Here is an 18,235-nt window from a genome sequence, read left to right on the forward strand (position 1 = left end):
GCCGAGAAGTGTCTTAATCTCATACAAGCTGTGGGTTCTATTAGAGATATAAAAGCACCATCTTAACTTGTTCGGACATCCACTTTATCTTCAGTTTTGTAAACACCATCAAGGTCACTGACCCTGCTTCTGCCTGGCACCCGAAAATGAATAGCACCAGCTGGGAAAGGCAATGGGGAGGGTAGTGCCAAGAAATTGGTGTAGCATCAACCTTTGAGCAACAGGTAAAAGTGCCTATAGCATTCAAATTCTTATGTAATGGCAAACAGTGATTCTGCTCTGTTTAGTCTGTCCCATACTAGCATTTCATTTTCTGTTTTGAAGAACGGTCCCAGTTAAAATTTCACCTGCCTTTACTCTTTCAGATACTGGTGGATCTGCTCCAGATTTCTTTAATCTCCAGTATGTTTAATTTTTTAGATTTCTACAGTGGCCTATCCTCAAGGATTTTCATGTGCAATAATCACATGACAATAAAAAGTATAGCGAGGGGTTACTAAATGATGATGTATAAGGTTATACCTTAATTTCTTGCATTTGCAACACCGAAATCATTTTTGCATCTCTCCAACTTAGTCACCAAGATTCTGAATTTTTTTTTTGGAGAATGACGGGGGCCAGGGGAGGCCGTGGGGAAGATAAGGGAATAATCACATTTGATTTGTAACAGAAAAAACCCTGACAATTCAGACAGTTGCTTTAGTCTATCTCAGCAAGAGAAGGTTATATTCTAGATAAAGTCTGTAAACGTAAGGTGTGTGAAGGAGACAAAGCACCAAGCTTTGTCTGATTAGCCCATGTGCTCTACATGTACTACCGGATCTTGGATCTTTTTTGTGTTGATTAAAGCCGGGGTTAAGCAGGTCATTGTTGAATACAGGCATCCGTTTCCATGGCAATTTGCCTAGTTGAAGTATCAGGTACAGTTCCGTCACAACATTGACTGGTTACGCTGACCTACTGCTCATGAAAAACGCAGCCTAAAACCTGCGTCAGCACCAGCAGCAAGCCAAGAATCATTTTATGGCCAAAAAAAGGAGAAACTGCTTGCAGAAGGAAATTTTTCGCCACAAAATTTGACCTTTAAAGGTGCAAGGGATAGGCTGAGACATCGGAGAGGCCCTGTTTTCCTGCTCAGTGTGAGAGAAGGGATTCACCGTGTTGTCCGCGAGTTCACAAGCGATTGCAGGGGTTGGATTCTGTTGTTAATCACATCCAGGGTTGAACCATTTCCATTCAGATCACATTGCTATTTACTGCATGCAAATTGCTCACTGTGTTTCCTACATTACAACAGTGACTACACTTCAAAAGTACTTCATTAGCTGTAAAGCGCTTTGACATGTCTGGTGGATGTGAAAAGCGCTGTATAAATGCAAGTCTTTTTTAATCTTTTAAAATTCTGTCTTTGCTTTCACCTCATTCTGAAGAAACTTTCCATCCACAAATTACAAGCTCCTCAAAAATTGAAAAAAAAATTCAAGATATTATGTCTTGAATCTTGTGAAGGGAATTGAATACAAAAGTAGGGAGATTATGTTTCAGTTGTACAAGGCACTGGTGAGACCACATCTGGAGTACTGTGTGCAGTATTGGTATCCTTATTTAAAGGTGTAAATGCATTAGCAGTTCAAAGAAGGTTGACTAGGCTAACACCAGAAACAAAGAAACATTGGACAGGCTAGGCTTGTATCCGCTGGAGTTTAAAAGAGTAAGAGGCAACTTGAAACAAGAAAAAGATCCTTAGGAGTCCTGACAGGGCGGATGTGGAGAGGATGTTTTCTCTTGCAGGAGAATGTAGAACTAGGGATGACTGTTTAAAAATAAGGGGTCACATATTTAAGACAGATGAGGAGAAATTCTCTCTCTCAAGACAGTTGAGTGTCTTTGGAATTCTCTTCCTCAAAAAGGCAGTGGAAACAGAGTATTCAAATATTTTTATGGCAGAATTAGATAGATTCTTGATAAGCAAGGGGGTGAAAGGTTATCGGGGGTAGGCAGGAATGTGCAATGGAGGTTACAATCAGATCAGCCATGAAGCAGGTTCGAGGGGCCTGAGTGGCCTACTCCTGCTCCTATTTCGTATGTTCGTATGCTCAAATCTAGCTTGCATTTTGCCCGCTGCACATCAAGTGTTGCACAATGTACCTTGGGAAAATTTCTGCACCATGCAGGCAACTGATTAGTGAAGTTTTGTAATGATAAAATAGCAACAAATCAAAACTGAAGAGGCGCATTTTAAATTAAGTTTAATGTTGGGGTAAACTCTACAGTTATTGTGTGGAGCAGGGTCAGGGTCACATTATGATGACAGTTATGTCAAGGTGAGATTGAAATTTAGCCCATGTTAGTGTTAAGATCTGCATTAGAAATTAGGGTGGGGGGGAGAGAGTTGATCAAAGTGCAGGGTGAAAGTCAGAGATTGGGTGTGCTTAGGATTGTATTTGGTTCCATATTCTCCTTGAGCACAGGACTAGGTTAGGAATTGTTTTACAGTTAGGGTGATAGGGAATGTATTCATTTTAGGTTTTGGTTTAAGTCGACTGAAGATCAGGATTGTGGGTATTAGGATTTAGGTTAGCCACATTGGGGTTAATCCGCTTTCGTGTTAGGGCTAGCTCCAGCACAGAACAAAGCAAGGTTTCAACTGATGTATCAAAAACTTCCATGGCTTTATTGTGAATTGCTCAATTGTTTTTTGCACACACTTTTGTGATTAACAGCATCTGCCTTTTCTCCCCATAGTTAAACAGCAGATGAAAACAGATACAACCTGATTTTTTTTCCTCGGTGAGAATGGTGCACAGTATTTAATTTGTTTTTTCTTAGCGGTTCAAACATTGCTGGAAATTGAATTGGAATCATTGGGCTCTTCTGATTGACATGGAGAGTAGCCAATCATCTTTATTTTCAATCTACATTCAATTATAAATTTTGTCTTCCGAGAACGTCAGCAAGTCATTTTTTTTTGCAGCTTGAAGAGGAAGAATTCTGTATTGTAATTGTGCAAATGAAGAATTGCAAACACTTTATTGATAATTTTAGTTAAGGGAAACTACATTTTTAAAGGCTATGTATTATTTGCACTGTAGCAAACATACTAAGTGTTTTAAGGAAGGAACCAACTGATGACAGGAAAAGCAGTTTGATGGTTCCTTTGACTCCTTTTGATCTTCCAGTCTTATCCTCCTGGCTCAACTCCCATCCCCCACTCTTCTAAATCTGTGGCCCTCTAATTCTCTTGGCGACTCGGGCCACACACGCCATTTTCAACAACTTTCAAGATCTCCCCCTGCAACCCCTCCCCCACCTGCTCAAAAACCCGAGCACCACTCGGTGTTCTCCGACCCAAACATTCCCAGGCCTTGAGTTTCCTCTCCCCAGTCCTCTCAGATTCCTGCTTCCAGGTCTCAGGATGACCCCATTTCCTCCAAAGCCTGTCTTTATAGAGCTTTTGGAATCCCAACCCCCTAGTAGTGCTTACAGGTCCTGAGTCTTCCTCAAAGTACTGCTAAACCCAGACCTTATCTCAGTGCAGCTGCTCAGATGACACCAGGGATAAGGAACTGAAGCGTGAAGAGAAATGTGAGAATTAGAGCTCACATGACTAAGAGGTGACCTTTTAAAAAAAACATTGGGAACAAAGGTCTTTCCAAAGATTTTGAGGGGAGACTGTGGCGTAGTGGTGATGTCACTGGATTAGTAATCCAAAGGCCCAGGCTAATGTTCTGGAGGCAAGGGTTCAAATCACATCACGGCAAATCATACCTCAGCGGATGCTGGAATTTAAATTCAATTAATGATCTGGAATTGAAAAGCTAGTCTCAGCGATGGTGACCATGAAACCATTGTTGTCATAAAAACTCATCTGGTTCATTAATGTCCTTTAGGGAAGGAAATCTGCCGTCCTTACCTAGTCTGGCCTACATGTGACCCCAGACCCACAGTAATGTGGTTGACTCTTAATTGTCCTCTGAAATGGCCTGGCAAGCCACTAGGTTCAAGGACAATTAGGGAGGGGCAGCAAATGATGGCCTTGACAGCGATTCCCACATTGCAGGAAAGAATAAATTTTTAAAAAATGATCCAAGTCTAATTAATTTTTATCTGTGAATTGTCATCAACCATAAAATTCAAGGGGAAAAGCAGATTTCAACATGTGCACAAATTCAACTTTCCTGAAATCAGCTTCTGTTGGCAAAAACTTAAAAGCCTACACGAAGGTGGGATGAAAAATTATGTACTCTGCAACAGAAAGACTCGGCAGCTTCATACAAAGCTAGCCCGATTTCTTATACAAACATGACCCATAAATGAAATCTTAAGGCACAGTGGTTAAATTTGTACCTCACACTAATTTAAAACCTGTAGTCTTAAAGAGCTGTTGCAGAAATCTAGTTCATAATTCATATGTTTTAGAATACAACTTTCAGCTTTAGGAATTAAAGGGTTAAACATAGGAGAAATGGAAAGGCTTGGTGAGGAACCTGAAACAACCCTAATGTAAAGACAAATCAAATAAGTTTAGGTTTAATTAACCTGGATTTATCTTACATGGTCAGAGTTGATAGTGTAAAAAACTTAAACATTGGGTAACCCATCTCAGACCTCTTAGTGGAACCGGAGAGAGGGCAATTATATCCATTAGGGAGATAAATTATTCACGTGGGTCACAAAATCAAAGAGTTGTGCTGAAGGTAAAATAATCAGTTTTCCTTTCTTTTTGAACCATCCCAAAGCATGCCACGGTGTCATGGAGATGAGCTATGGGGGTTAGTAGGTCCTTCATTTAATTTATCTTCGTGTGTGTTGCTCACAGAAGCAAGCAGCCAATCAGCTTGGAATGAGCAGAGAGAAAGCATCTCCCAGGAGTTGGGAATCAGTCACGGGACCAGCAGCTGTACAGAACATATGGGAGCATAGAGGTCCATTAGGAACCACAGGGTATTCCTGATGTTTAAATCCCTAAGTAAGAAAGCAGTGAAGCCCACGCTTGAACTGAAGAATCCACAGTCATGAAGCCTTCAAAGAAAATTGGGGATCGCTTAATCAAAAACTAACAGAAGGATTCCCTTGAAATGTTGTACCTTGGAGAATAGCTGGAACACTGCAGAAAATTAAATTGAATTCCAGAGGGCTGTAGCATACCTTTGGTTGGTCCCTAATGAAGTGAATGAGCCCTCAAGATTCTTGTAAATATATAAAGGAACTCTTGGGATGTGGGGTATGGTGGGGCGGGGGGGGAATCAAAGGTAGAACTGAGGTCATAGCATAAGGAGTTATAAATTATAGTGTTAAGCATGCTTTGCTTAACTAATTTTATACAAAATAACATTGTGTTTTTGTATGAAAACATGAAATCTTGTGGCATAGTTCTGTCGGTTCGGATTTCTCTTTAAACATTAACAATCTCTAACAGGATCGTAACAGAGTCAAGAGAGTACTAATGAGTTCACACTAGGGCTGATGAATGGCAAATGATGGTCAATTCAGATAACTGCGAGGTACTGTATATTGGAAAGGAGGTCTTGTGGCATAGTGGTATTGTCACTACCTCCGGGCCAGAAGCTCTGAATTCAAGTCACACGCCAGGACTTGCTGGCTGCGGAAGGAGCGTTCATGGTGCGGCTCAACAGGCTGATAATCAGCCTGGGAATCCTTCCACCACCAAAGTGGAAAAGTGTATGTGAAGATATACTATGTTGCCAGTAAAGTTTGCTGAAGTACACAGCACTTCTGGAAGTACTTCATTAACTGTAAAGCTCTTTGGGACATTCTGAGGTCATGAAAGGCATTTTGTAACATATGAGAGTCTTTCTTTCACATAAAAACTGAAGGGGAAGCTGAAAATGAGCTAGGATGTTAGTTGACTTGTCACTCATCATGTCTGAACAGTACAAGAGGATAATGAACAAAACAAGATAGATGCTGGATTACTGACAAAATGCCAGACACCGTGCTGAAGTTCTACAGTTCACAACTGAATTAATGTGTGGAGTTCTTCTGTCATCGGCTTGTGTGTCCCCCTTATCGTGTGAAGCGGTACAAAGAAGACCAATGAAAGCAACTTGATAAGCTAAGATCCTTCATCTTCAAAAGAAAGGTTGAGAGGTTTAGGAACATACAAACAATGGATAGATAGTTAGGGAAAGACTGGCAGGTCCATCCAGTGTGTTCCAGATCCATGCAATCTCCTGGGAGAGATGAAAACATAAAAATCCAGGCCAATTAGGGGAGGGAAAAAAAGTAGAAAATTTATCTCTGACTCTCTCACTTCGGCAATCAAAACTGGTCCAGGATGTCACACTGCACCTGATTTACATTGAATGATGCCCATCTCTTTCCCAGGCAAAAACAGGTCCCGCTCTCGTTTGAGGGAATAAAGTCTTTCAGCATTCACCATGTGAGCTGGCAACAGAATCTGGAGATCAGACATCAGAAAATCTCTCTTTACACAGAGGATAGTCAATGGCTGAATGGATTACAGGAAAAGTGGTCAAGGGCAGGACAGTCGGGTCATTTAAGGGTGAGTTAGATGCCATGATGGAAAACTGTAGGGTTTGTATTGTGGCTGGATGAAATCAAACAGGCCAAATTTCTTTAAAATCTATCCCGTGAAACTGCTAAAGCTTCTACAAATCCATTGACTAACATACATAGTCAGCATTTTATGCAACACTGCAGAATGCTTCGTGACAAGTGAATAACCTTTCCCAAAAAGAAGGCAGCTTCAAGTTACAGCAGCACCAAATTTTTAAAATTTTTTATCATTTGCAATTTGGAAAGTAGTGACTGTGTGTAAAGTTGTCAGGCTGAGAACGATCACCCGTTGCCAAATCTGATCTAACCAGGCAGCTGTGAGCAGGGGTAGGAGGGCTGAACTATCCCAATAAATGTACTTGCTGTGGAGAAGCTCCTTGGTTCCAATTAAGGGGAGGGCTTTTCTTGTCTGTTCTGAACAGTGAAGCTTTTCCCCTCAGCAGTGCTTTGCCTTCTTGCCAGGGTTTGTCCATTCATCATTCTCTCACTGACAGCAAGAGAGACTGCAACGAGCAAACAAAGGGAACTTCGAGGAGCAATAAAAACACAAAAAACTGAACAACAGAAACTGTGGCACTACTGTCGATCTGTGTTACACCCAGTAAGCAACCTCACTCATTCTTTCTCTCTCATTATTCTCAGTGCCAGTCAAGGCCAGACTCGAGATGATTTTACTGGGATTCATGGAATCACTAATGGTTATGCCAAAACATCAGTGGCACAAGGATATTTATTAGGAGCTTTGAATAAAAGCAGGTAAACATCAGGTGACTACTGCAAATTGTTTGCCATACAGCCTAAATGATTAACATGCAGGCCCTACAATACCAACCACCATTTTCAAGGTTGTTCATTAAATTCATTTTTTCCACTTTAATCAAAATTACATTTCAAGAAATTAACAGAAACAATTTCTAACTTTAAACGTATCTGCAGCAAAATAAAATATTCTAAAAACATTGGGTATTTAAATCATTGTATTATTTCAGTTACCCACTGCTGGAGCATTACTTACTTGAGGAAACATCTCGATTACATACATTAGTGGATATACCCTGCACAGCCCACACCTTCATTAATGGAGAAACTAATAAGCTATCACCCAGGTTACTGCTCCTTCATTAACTGAAACATGATGCACATGTCTTGCTGTAACATACAAGTCCCACACCCTCGTTATAACTGCAGAATGCTCGTAGCCCCACCTCTCCCTGTTAAGTTCTCAGCCCAGTGTCAATGTCCTTTAAATACAGATTTTTTGGGTGTCACTGGCTGGGCCAGCATTATTGCCCATCCCTAATTGCCCTCGAGAACTGAGTGGCTTGCTAGGCCATTTCAGAGGGCATTTAAGAGTCAACCACATTGCTGTGGGTCTGGAATCACACGTAGGCCAGATTTGCTTTGCTAAAGGACGTTAGTGAACCAGATGGGTTTTTACGACAATTGGCAATGGTTTCATGGTCATCATGAGACCTTTAATTCCAGATTTTTTACTGAATTCAAATTTCACCATCTGCCATGGTGGGATTCGAACCCACGTCCCCATGGCACTATGCCACCACCTTCCCTGGATGGCTAGTGCTGGAGGTTTTCCACAACTAGAAAACACATTCATTTACAGGACAACAAGACCCTGTCAACTTGTTCTCCATAGAGTAAAGAAGACTAAGGGGAGATTTAATAGAGGTATTAAAAATCATTAAGGGTTTCAAAAGGATAGATAGGGACAAACTGTCTTCCCTTGTGGAAGGGTCAGTAACCAGAGGATACAGATTTAAGACAACTAGCAAAAAAAGCCAGGGGAAAGTTGAATGATTTAAAAAAAAACTCAGCAAGTTATGATGGTGTGGAATGCACTAGCTGAAGGGGTAGTGGAAGCAGGGTTAACTGTAATTGTCAAAAGGAAATTGAATGTATATTTGAAAAGGTCAAGTATGCAGGGCTGTGGGGAACAAGCAGGGAAGTGGAACTAATTGGTAATTATTTGAGAGAGAGCATGGCTAATTTGTGACCTAAGTCCATATATTGGACTTCTCACCCCAACTCTGAACACCTGTTTAGCAAAGTACAACAATGTTACATGGTTGACTACAGCAAACTTATCTCTCCTCCTTTTATTCAGGTCTCTCCTCCCACACCATACACAATTCCCTCAGCCAAGAGGCAGCCAGCCAACCATCCTCAGGCCTTAACCATATCAAATGTCTCAACACTGCTTGTAGTGACTTTCCCAATTCATCTCCCTCCACGAGATAAACACCCTCCCTGGACCAATATCCTTACTATATCCATTTTTTTGCTGTTACTCATAACTTGGGTGCCTGTGATTCCACATATACAGGTAATGCTTTCCCAGCCGCTCTGTCACAGTTTACTCAGTCATGGGCACTTGTTAGGCCTCAGCTGGAGTATTGTGTACAGCTATAGGAAGGCTGTGAACACATTGGAGAGAGTGCAGAAGAGGTTTACAAGAATGGTTCCAGGGATGAGAAGCTTCAGCTATGAGGATAGATTGGAGAGGTTGGGACTGTTCTCCTTGGAGAGAAGGCAGCAAAGAAGAGATTTGATAGAGATGTTCAAAATCATGAGGGGGCTGGACAGAGTAGATAGGGAGAAGCTGCTCCCGCTTGTAAGAGGATCAAGAACAAAAGGGCACAGATTCAAAGTGATTTGCAAAAGGAGCAAATGTGACATAAGAAAAAACATTCTCACACAACGAGTGGTTCGGGTCTGGAATGCGCTGCCTGGAAGTGTAGTGGAGGCAGGTTCAATCGAGGCATTCAAGAGGGCATTGGATGATTGTTTCCATTCAATTAATGTGCAAGGGTACGGGAAAAAGGCAGTAGGTCATAATGCTCATTTGTTGAGCCGGTGTAGACAGGATGGGCTGAATGGCCTCCTTCTGTGCCGTTAAAATTCTGTGATTATGTTTAAGACACTAGCCAAACCCTGTGATTAGATTACAGTAACTCACTCCTGGATATCGAGTACATTATATAATAACATCTGAATATCGGAGTCAGATTCCAATCTGTAACTCACCCTAAGGTGATCAGAATAACTCTCCAAACTCTTCAATGCAATTCAAATCCATTATTCTGTTTAACCAGTCATTAATACAAGGACACCTAATGTCACTCATTCCTCCATGGGAGCAGTGGGGTCCCAGCACGCCCCCTATACACCCAAAGTACCACAAAGAGATTGCAATATTTTAAATAAGCACCCAACCAGAAGTTTATCCAGTACAGTTAAATCCAATATCCAATCTTTAGCTCAACCTGGGGGAAGCAGCCAGATAGCAGCACTAGTGCACACTCTGCTGACCCCTTTGTTGCCCCTGTTTGATGAGAGTACAAGTGGATGGATTCCTATCATGTCAGCAGTTCTCTGATACATTTATACATCACTCCTTAGTTAATGGAAAATACCTCAGAGCATGTCACAAATTGGACAATAAAAGATGGGAAAGTTATGTGGTGAATAGAATCACAACCTCTCCACCAACTCCCCACCATGTACAAAAGAATCCCCTCACAATCAACAAATACCCTAGAACTAGAAGAAGTTAATAGGTAAACTTTTACCTCAGAAAAACATGCTTACAGCATGTACTTTCATTTGTTCAAATACAGCCCTCCAGAAATTTTACAGCACAAAAATCAGTTATTTCATTTGCAAACTTCGTAAAGTTTGCAAACAAAAATGCCAGGACACAGTCAGGAGACGTCGCTCTGATCTTGTTAGCATCTATATCCTGGAGTTACCAGGTATGGAAACACAGTGTGTAGGTGAACTAAAACATTATGATGGGCACAAGTTCAACTTGATCAGCAGCAGTGACTCACCGATCTCACACTGGGAGGGGAAAACATTCTTTAGAGTACTCTCCTCCACAATCATCCAAAGGCCAGAGATTTCGTGTATTCCCCATTCATTTCCAGATATTTATCTGTTAGACAACTCCTTTTGTAAGAAGGGAGTGTTAGCTTCAGGTTCTATAGTCATCGTATTACAAAGGCTCCTTGGCATAACTGAAGTGCTATGAAGCACGTGGTGTGTAAGTAAAACAACACAAGTTCCTCAGCTGAACGAAAGCTTTCTGGCCAATAATATACAGGATATGAGCTCTACATAGAAACTATATTGTTAATCAGACTACCTGGGCGTTATCCAACCAAATTTGCCGCCAAGCCACATGAGGCGGTATTAGGACAGCTGACCATCAGATCGGCCAAAGAGGTAGGTTTCAAGGAGCATCTTAAAGGAGGAAAGGGAGGCAGGGAGGTTTAGTGAGGGAATTCCAGAGCTTAGGGCCTATTCAGCAGAAGGCACAACCACCAATGGCAGATCAATTAAAATTGTGATGCACACAGACCAGAAATGGAGCAGGGCAGAGACTTGAGAGTTGTAGGGCTGGAGGAGGTTATAAAGATAGGGAGGGATGAGGCAATGGAGAAATTTAACTTAAAAACAAGGTGTTGCCAGATCAGGAATCAGTGTAGGTTAGCCAGGTTGATGGGTGAACAGAACTTGGTGAAAGTTGGGATACAGGCAGCAAAGTTTTAGATGAGTTCAAGTTTATGATAGGTGGAAATGGGAGGGCAGCCAGGAGATCACTGGAATTGTTAAGTCTGGTGGTAACAAAGGGATAGATGAGGATTCCAGCAGCAGATGAGCCAGAGCAGAGATGGGCACTTTTACAGGAATGGAAGAAAGCAGCCTTGCTGATGGAGCAGATGTGGTTAGAAACTCATCTCAGGGTCAAATAGGACACCAAGATGGTGAGCAGTCTAACAATGCTGTTGCAGGGATTCACTGTAAACTATGGTATTTTATGGAGGCCCCTCCACTTCTGCAGGTCGCTTTGTCACCCAATAGAGGGCTGTGAAACTTCCTGTAATTGTGAATATACATTAGAACATCTATAATAGCTAGTCACCACTGCGCAAAAACAAGAGGAACTCTGTTGTACTCCGGCTTTCAAATGTGCACCAGATACAAAACAGGAAAAAGAGAACATTAAAGCTGGAAACACCCAATTCTATTGTGATAAGTTGTTAGAAAGAAGTGCTGCATTACTTACATTAAAAATGCTCAGCCTGTGTCCAACCTTTTCTACAAAACTCCTTCCCCCTTCACTTCTAGTAATCATCAGTCTCAGTGAGCACACTTGTCTTACAAGAACAGCGATTGGAGAGTGTATCACAAAACTTCAGGACCACCAAAAACTTCTGTACAACCTCACCTGAGAAGATAGATTGCCTCAGCTCGAACGCTGGCTGCTCACCAGTGCACATGAGCCTCATGCAGTGACCTTTTCTCCAAATTCCCTTTCTCTGTCAAACTGCGTGACAATGGGCTTGGCCGTCACCCTGAAATATGATACAGCTGAGACTGAGAGCTCACCAGGCGTGAATTACCAGGTGTTTGAATGTACGCAGGAAGAGCTGGAATATTCCACTCATGCCCCATAGAACAAGTGAATCAGCAAAAAAAAAAGTGGAACAAAACCAGAGCTCACTGTTGAAGAGCAACAAGACTGAGTCTGTGCCCATAGTTTCCTTATGGGAAGATCCCCACCACATTCAGGTCATCAGTGGAAGGCATGACACAGATACTTTACCATAGGAGGCTGGGATTGACATGGGATGGCACAAGGAACTAATTTATTTCACGCTGACTGGTAAAATCCACCAGGGAACCCTCCCGTCACAACAGAGAGTAACACAAGTGTTTCCACAACAGTTTTTATGCCACTTTTAGGCATGACAGTTGACACTGATATTTGTGTGTCTCACTTGATGCTACAGCTGGCTGATTTCACACCGACTCATCAATTTCTCTTCATAGTTATCCTTAAAAGTACCCATAGAAACACATAGATTAGCTTACGTGTATAGTGTGGTTACACCCACAAGATAAAAGCACCCTCAATAAAGGCAGAGTAGCAGAACTCGGTATCTTCCGTTGCCAAATATATGACTGCTCATGGAAAAATGTTGTTCAGCCAGGTCCTTGTGATGCACACAAAAAGTGTCCTTAATTATAAGTGACCAAACCTATCAGATCCACAACTGCCACTGCCAACATTACTAAAAACAATGCAATTAAAGTGTCAGATACAATTATCTTTCTTTCACTTTCTCTGCCCTTTTACAGGTCTTCCTGCTCCTGTGCTTGGCCAGCCAATAACCTGCTCTCACTTTTGTAACTAATAATCCTCAGCAAGTAGACACAGGAAACATATACCATGGCCTAGTAACCCCCTCCTGTTTCCATTCAGCACCTTCTCGAAACAGAATAGATGAAAGCAGGAATCTGCCACTTTGACGGGTCTATGGATTCTTCAGTAGGCTGCACCTTTAAATAAAACTTCCATTTCAAAATGATCAGCAGTCACCCAATAAAAGCTGAACAAGGAAAACAAGAAATAAGGAATATTAAAATGGCATTAGTGGTTAATAATCCTGCCCAACATTTGTAATACTGCTGCAATGTACCAAACACCCTTCCTGCTCTGTGGCAATGCAGGGTAACTATTTTATAATTTCACTATCCAAATGACTTCAAATTTCCTCCATTTATCCCATTTGCAGAGAGCTACACATTACGTGTTATCAGTACCAGTTACACAGAATCTGAAGTGATACAGCAGTTTTAGTTCCCAGTTGTTACAGATGCAGTGGACAAATATCAAAGCTGTTATCAGTCTCTGCTATAGACAGTAACACACAATGGCAATACAAACCATCTTTCCTGCTAACCTTCTGCCCCCTCTTCCTTTCCTGGAGCTTTTGACTCCCTGCAGAGGTATGCTGACCCTCATGTACCTTGCCATTTGACCTGCACACTATCACTTTGCTGTTTGTGGGGCCTTTCTGTCCGCACATTGGCTGCTCCGTTTCCTACATTACAACAGTGACTACATTTCAAAAGAAATTCATTTGCTGTAAAACACTTCAGGATGTCTGGTGGTTGTGAAAGGAGTTACATAAATGCAAGTTTTTCTTTTGCTTTTCATCCATTACATAAAAGTCTAGTGTGGTTATTTGACAACAGGAGTGTCACAGCCAACTCTAGATCTACACGTAGAGGCATCAAGGGGGGGATCACCCATCAGAAGGTTGTTTTTTTCCCCTGGTTGATTTTTCCCCGTCTAACTCAAGAATTCAACTGTTGGACTCCAATCACAGCCTTGCTCAGCTAACTCAGGACAAACTAAGGATCAAACTTTTGGCCATCTTGGTTTGCATGGCTCAGTTATTCAGCACAAGATTGTTTGGTAAAGCAGAGTAAAATGCACTGTCTTGTTAGGGCGAGATACTCATACAACAAGTGACAGCACTTTTTGGCAAAATACAGGCAGCAACCTTTTACAAGGTTGTAACAGAGAGGATCACACTATAAATCACAAGACCATTAACCACCCCAAAACACAAACACATCACAAGGGGAGTAAACCTCTTGCCCAGTCACCAGAATACAATGGATTTAAAGCATGACATTATTCGTGGTTTCATTAAACAACTGGAAACACAGGGAAAGGCTTGGTCAAGGGACTTACCCTGAATAGAGGCAGCAACAACAACACTGTCTCGTGAAGGATATTAAGAAAAATAGGCTGTGATTCACCCCACCAAACAAAACTCCCTTACCTAATCCCATCCACAAATCTCAAAATCCAGAGGAAACCATACATCTAATTCCTCCCCCACCACCTCCCAAGAATGGTTTTAGAATACACTGCTCTGATTTACATTGGGTCAAGTTACAAAACAAGACCCTGCCCCCCCACCCCCCCCTACACTTCTGCCTCAGCACAAGAAAATAGCTTTTAATAAAATTAAATCACACGAACTACTCAACATTCTGAAAAACAGAGACATTACCGAACTATTACCGTGTATTTTAGGATTATAGACAGGTTACATACGTGCCCTAAAGCTACAATCTGCTGCAAGTCCCAGAACAATACAATAGTGACTATTCCCTTTAATGGGGGAGGGATGAGAAAGGGAGAGAGGGAGAAGCCCTTCTTCATACACACTACCGATTGATGTCAGTTTGTTGAACACCAAGACCTTGTATGAAAAAAAAATCCCAAAGTGGGCGAATGCGGTCTTTAGGAACACGCCTTGGCCATGGCACAGACTGATTTATTGCTCCCAGTATTGACAGGCTGCAGTCTGGCTTTATCTGAAACGCAAACCCAACATAACAAAGGGAAGAAAATTACTTCAAAAAAAACCCCCCACAAAAACTAAAGTTTCTCGCTGCCGCCGACTCAGTGCTCGTTCCCTTTCTCTGGCCTTTCACATCCACTCTCACTGGGAGGGGGATAAAAGCCATTTGGGTGCCCGGGATGAGAGAGCTCCGGCTGGGGAGGGAAAGGCGGAGATTGTCCGCCCCGAGTCACCAGGAGAAGGAGCAGAAAAGCCAGAGCCCGGGACTGCTCCAGTTTCCAGACTTACCAAAGAAGAGAAAACAAAAACACATTTGCTTCCCACACCAGCTTCCAAACTGCAAACTTTCCATTTTACCTTTTTGCCCAAACTTCACTTCCTTATCCAGGGGACAAGGAAAATCAAGAAAGTCCAAATCCAACGTCCCCGTCCCCCAAAACACAGCCCTGTCCCTCTGATCAAACTCATCCCCCCGTTACCTTTAATTGCCTTTACCTGAGAAACGTGACGCTTCCCCTGGACTGCAGCCTTCTCAATGCCTTCCTCCACCTTCCACCATTGCCACCTGCCTGCCGCTGACCCTTCACCCCCTCCCAGACTGGCCAAACCTGGGACAACCTACTTTGTGCTGGAAGAGATCCAAGAGAGGAGGGACATGAAACAGCCTTCAGCTCCCAAAACAAACAAAAATCCACAGCTACAGACCAGAACATACTCTGCTGGTGCAGCTCAGAATTACAACCATGGCCACAAAGAATTCCATCCAAACCTCAACAACCTGCAATCTGGAGGGACTGAGAGGTTACCACAAACAACATTATACTCTAGTGGGAAAACTGAGAATTACAACAGACAGCAGCTGAATTGATAAAAGGAACCAACTGGGGAAACAGATAGAGCCCCTGCAAAAGCAAAATACTGAACATCATACAGGCCATTGGTGAGACCACATCTGGAGTATTGTGTAAAGTACTCGTCTCCTTATTTAAAGTAAGATGTAAATGCATTAGAATCATTTCAGAGAAGGTTTACTAGACTAATACCAGGAATGGGCGGGTTGTCTTATGAGGAAAGGCCAGTCAGGTAAGGTTTGTAACCACTGGAATTTAGAAGAGTAAGAAGTGACTTAATTGAAACCTTTAAGATCCTGCGGGGTCTTGACAGGGAGGATGTTTCCTCTTGTGAGAGAATCTAGAACTAGGAGTCACTGTTTAAAAATAAGGGGTCGCTCATTTAAGACAGAGATGAGGAGAAACTTTTTCTCTTAGAGTGAGTCCTTGGAACTCTCTTCCTCAAAAGATGGTGAAAGCAGAGTCTTTTAACATTTTTAAGGCAGAGCTAGATAGATCCTTGATCAACAAGGGGGTGAAAGGTTATCGGGGGTAGGCAGGAATGTGGGGTTGAGGTTACATTCAGATCAGCCATGATCTTATTGAATGGCGAAGCAGGCTCGAGGGGCCGAGGGGCCGAGTGGCCTACTCCTGCTCCTAAATCGTATGTTTGTATGTTCATATACATTGCTGCTTTCGATTTCTGTGGCTGCTTTAAGCTACCACGGATTTAAAGTTCTTGAACTTTTGTGCATAAATTTCACTTAATAAAAAGTAAGTTTTAAAACATATTAGGAAGAACTTCATTCACAGTTCAATGAACGATGAGTGATCTGTCAAGCAGGAAAGTAGTCAACAACAACGGAAAAAAATACATAGGGTGAGGTTTTCAATTGTCGGTTGGGTCAGAAACAGGTGCGGTCAAGATTTGTGTTTCCAGGAAGGGTCTCTGGGCTCCGATGCCCCCAGTACACACTCTAATTTTCAAAGTGAGGGTGGGAGATGGAATCGGGAACCCACTCACCTCCAGTTAATGACTTTTCAAGCTCCTTGAGGAGCTCATTAACAAGCCAGGGAGGGCGAGGACAGAATGTTCAATCTGCAAGTTAGTAAACTTGAACAGGCTGCTGCATAGTTATTGAAAAGCAGAATACTGTGAATGCTGGAAATCTGAAATGGAAACAGAAAATGCTGGAAATACTTAGCAGGTCAGACAGCATTTGTGGAGAGGAACAGAGTTAATGTTTCAGGTCGATGACCTTTTATCAGAACTGAAACAATCTTTCATCGACCTGAAACATTAACTGATCCTCCCCACGGATGTTGCCATAACCTGTGAGTATTCCCAGCATTTTCTGTTTTTGTTGGTGCATACATTTGTCAGGTTCAATGCAGGCAGCAGTGCAGGATTTTTTTATGGAATGGAAATTCTTGGGGACTTGGGGGACCTTCCGCTGGATTGTATGCATTACCTTTTTGTGCATGGTGAGGCTGCTGGCCCTCCGAGCTTCTGCCTGCTGTCTACTGCAAGGCAGTGGCAGGCCCCATCATGGCTGCCATCTGCTTTTGCCACTTGTGCTCTGCAAGCTGCTCCCGCCTCCTGGTAACTATTGACGTCATAAATTGGGTGTTAAGCTCGCCTCTGGCCCAGTTAGGGCACGTAGCTTTCAAAATAGCATTGTGTGAGCAACACAGTTATAGCACTGGGTTGGGACCTGGACATCATCCAGGCGTCAGGTTCCTGTTCCCGATGTGAAAATCAATCCCCTATTATCTGTAAGTTATGAAATCCGAGCCGAGTTTCATCCACTCAGTTGAATTTCTTCCCTATTGTGTTTGACCCCAGGAAGATATACAAAAGATGAATGCAAAAACAGTGCAAAATACCTTACCCAGATATGACAGAAGTATTTCAAGGTTCATCACAAAAGAAAAATAGGGAAAATGGGCATCAAGCAGCAGTATAAGAGTAAGGGAGGAGAGAGACACATAAGTAGACAGGATAGGCATTTTAGAAGCATTTCTTCAGCAAACAGCAAACCAGTAATGCTGAAAGATTTAGGGAGGAAGTTTCAGAGTGCAGACCATGTCAGCTGAAGGTATTGTTGTCAATGGTGGAATGCGGGGAGAGGAAGCAGCACATCAGGTCAAAGTGAAATAGGTCTTGTCAAAAAGAGTTTTTGCCCTGTGAGATTTCTAGCTCATATTTTCTAACAGGTCTCCCATAACATTGTTTGTAGTCTGGGGTCAGGAGCACAGCTGTGATATTTTTCTGCTAGTCTTCATTTAAGGTCACTGCTCACAATAGGCAAGTCCGATACTTAGAATTTTCTAAAGGCAATCAGAAGTAATTCCAAAGCAACTTTCTGACTTTGAGACAATCAGCGACTGTAACCAAGTGCAACATTTTGAAGTGTGATGCTTGGTGTGTGATATCTGACATATGAGAGGCATATATTATGGATGACAGTATTTTGCGCTGTTTTTGCATCCATCTTTTGTATATCTTCCTGGGGTAAAACACAATAGGGAAGAAATTCAACTGAGTGGATGAAACTCGGCTCAGATTTCATAACTTACAGATAATAGAGGATTGATTTTCAAAATGGGACCTGACGCCTGGATGATGTCCAGGTCCCAACCCAGTGTTATAACTGTGTTGCTCACACAATGCTATTT

At 42.2% G+C, this 18,235-nt stretch overlaps 1 protein-coding gene across 2 annotated transcripts in view; it reads right to left on the reverse strand.

Annotated features, from left to right (window-relative positions):
• The window catches only part of LOC144687791 (uncharacterized), a 235,143-nt gene extending 219,815 nt beyond the window's left edge, over nucleotides 1-15,328 (reverse strand). For both annotated transcript variants that reach the window (XR_013578209.1, XM_078554295.1), the window contains exon 1: nucleotides 15,222-15,328. The gene's annotated coding sequence lies outside the window, so the exon portion shown is untranslated. The remainder of the gene's footprint in view (nucleotides 1-15,221) is intronic.
• Between the last annotated feature and the right edge of the window lie 2,907 nt (nucleotides 15,329-18,235).

This window comes from Cetorhinus maximus, chromosome 12 (assembly GCF_964194155.1).
Source record: "Cetorhinus maximus chromosome 12, sCetMax3.hap1.1, whole genome shotgun sequence".
Classification (NCBI taxonomy): domain Eukaryota; kingdom Metazoa; phylum Chordata; class Chondrichthyes; order Lamniformes; family Cetorhinidae; genus Cetorhinus; species Cetorhinus maximus.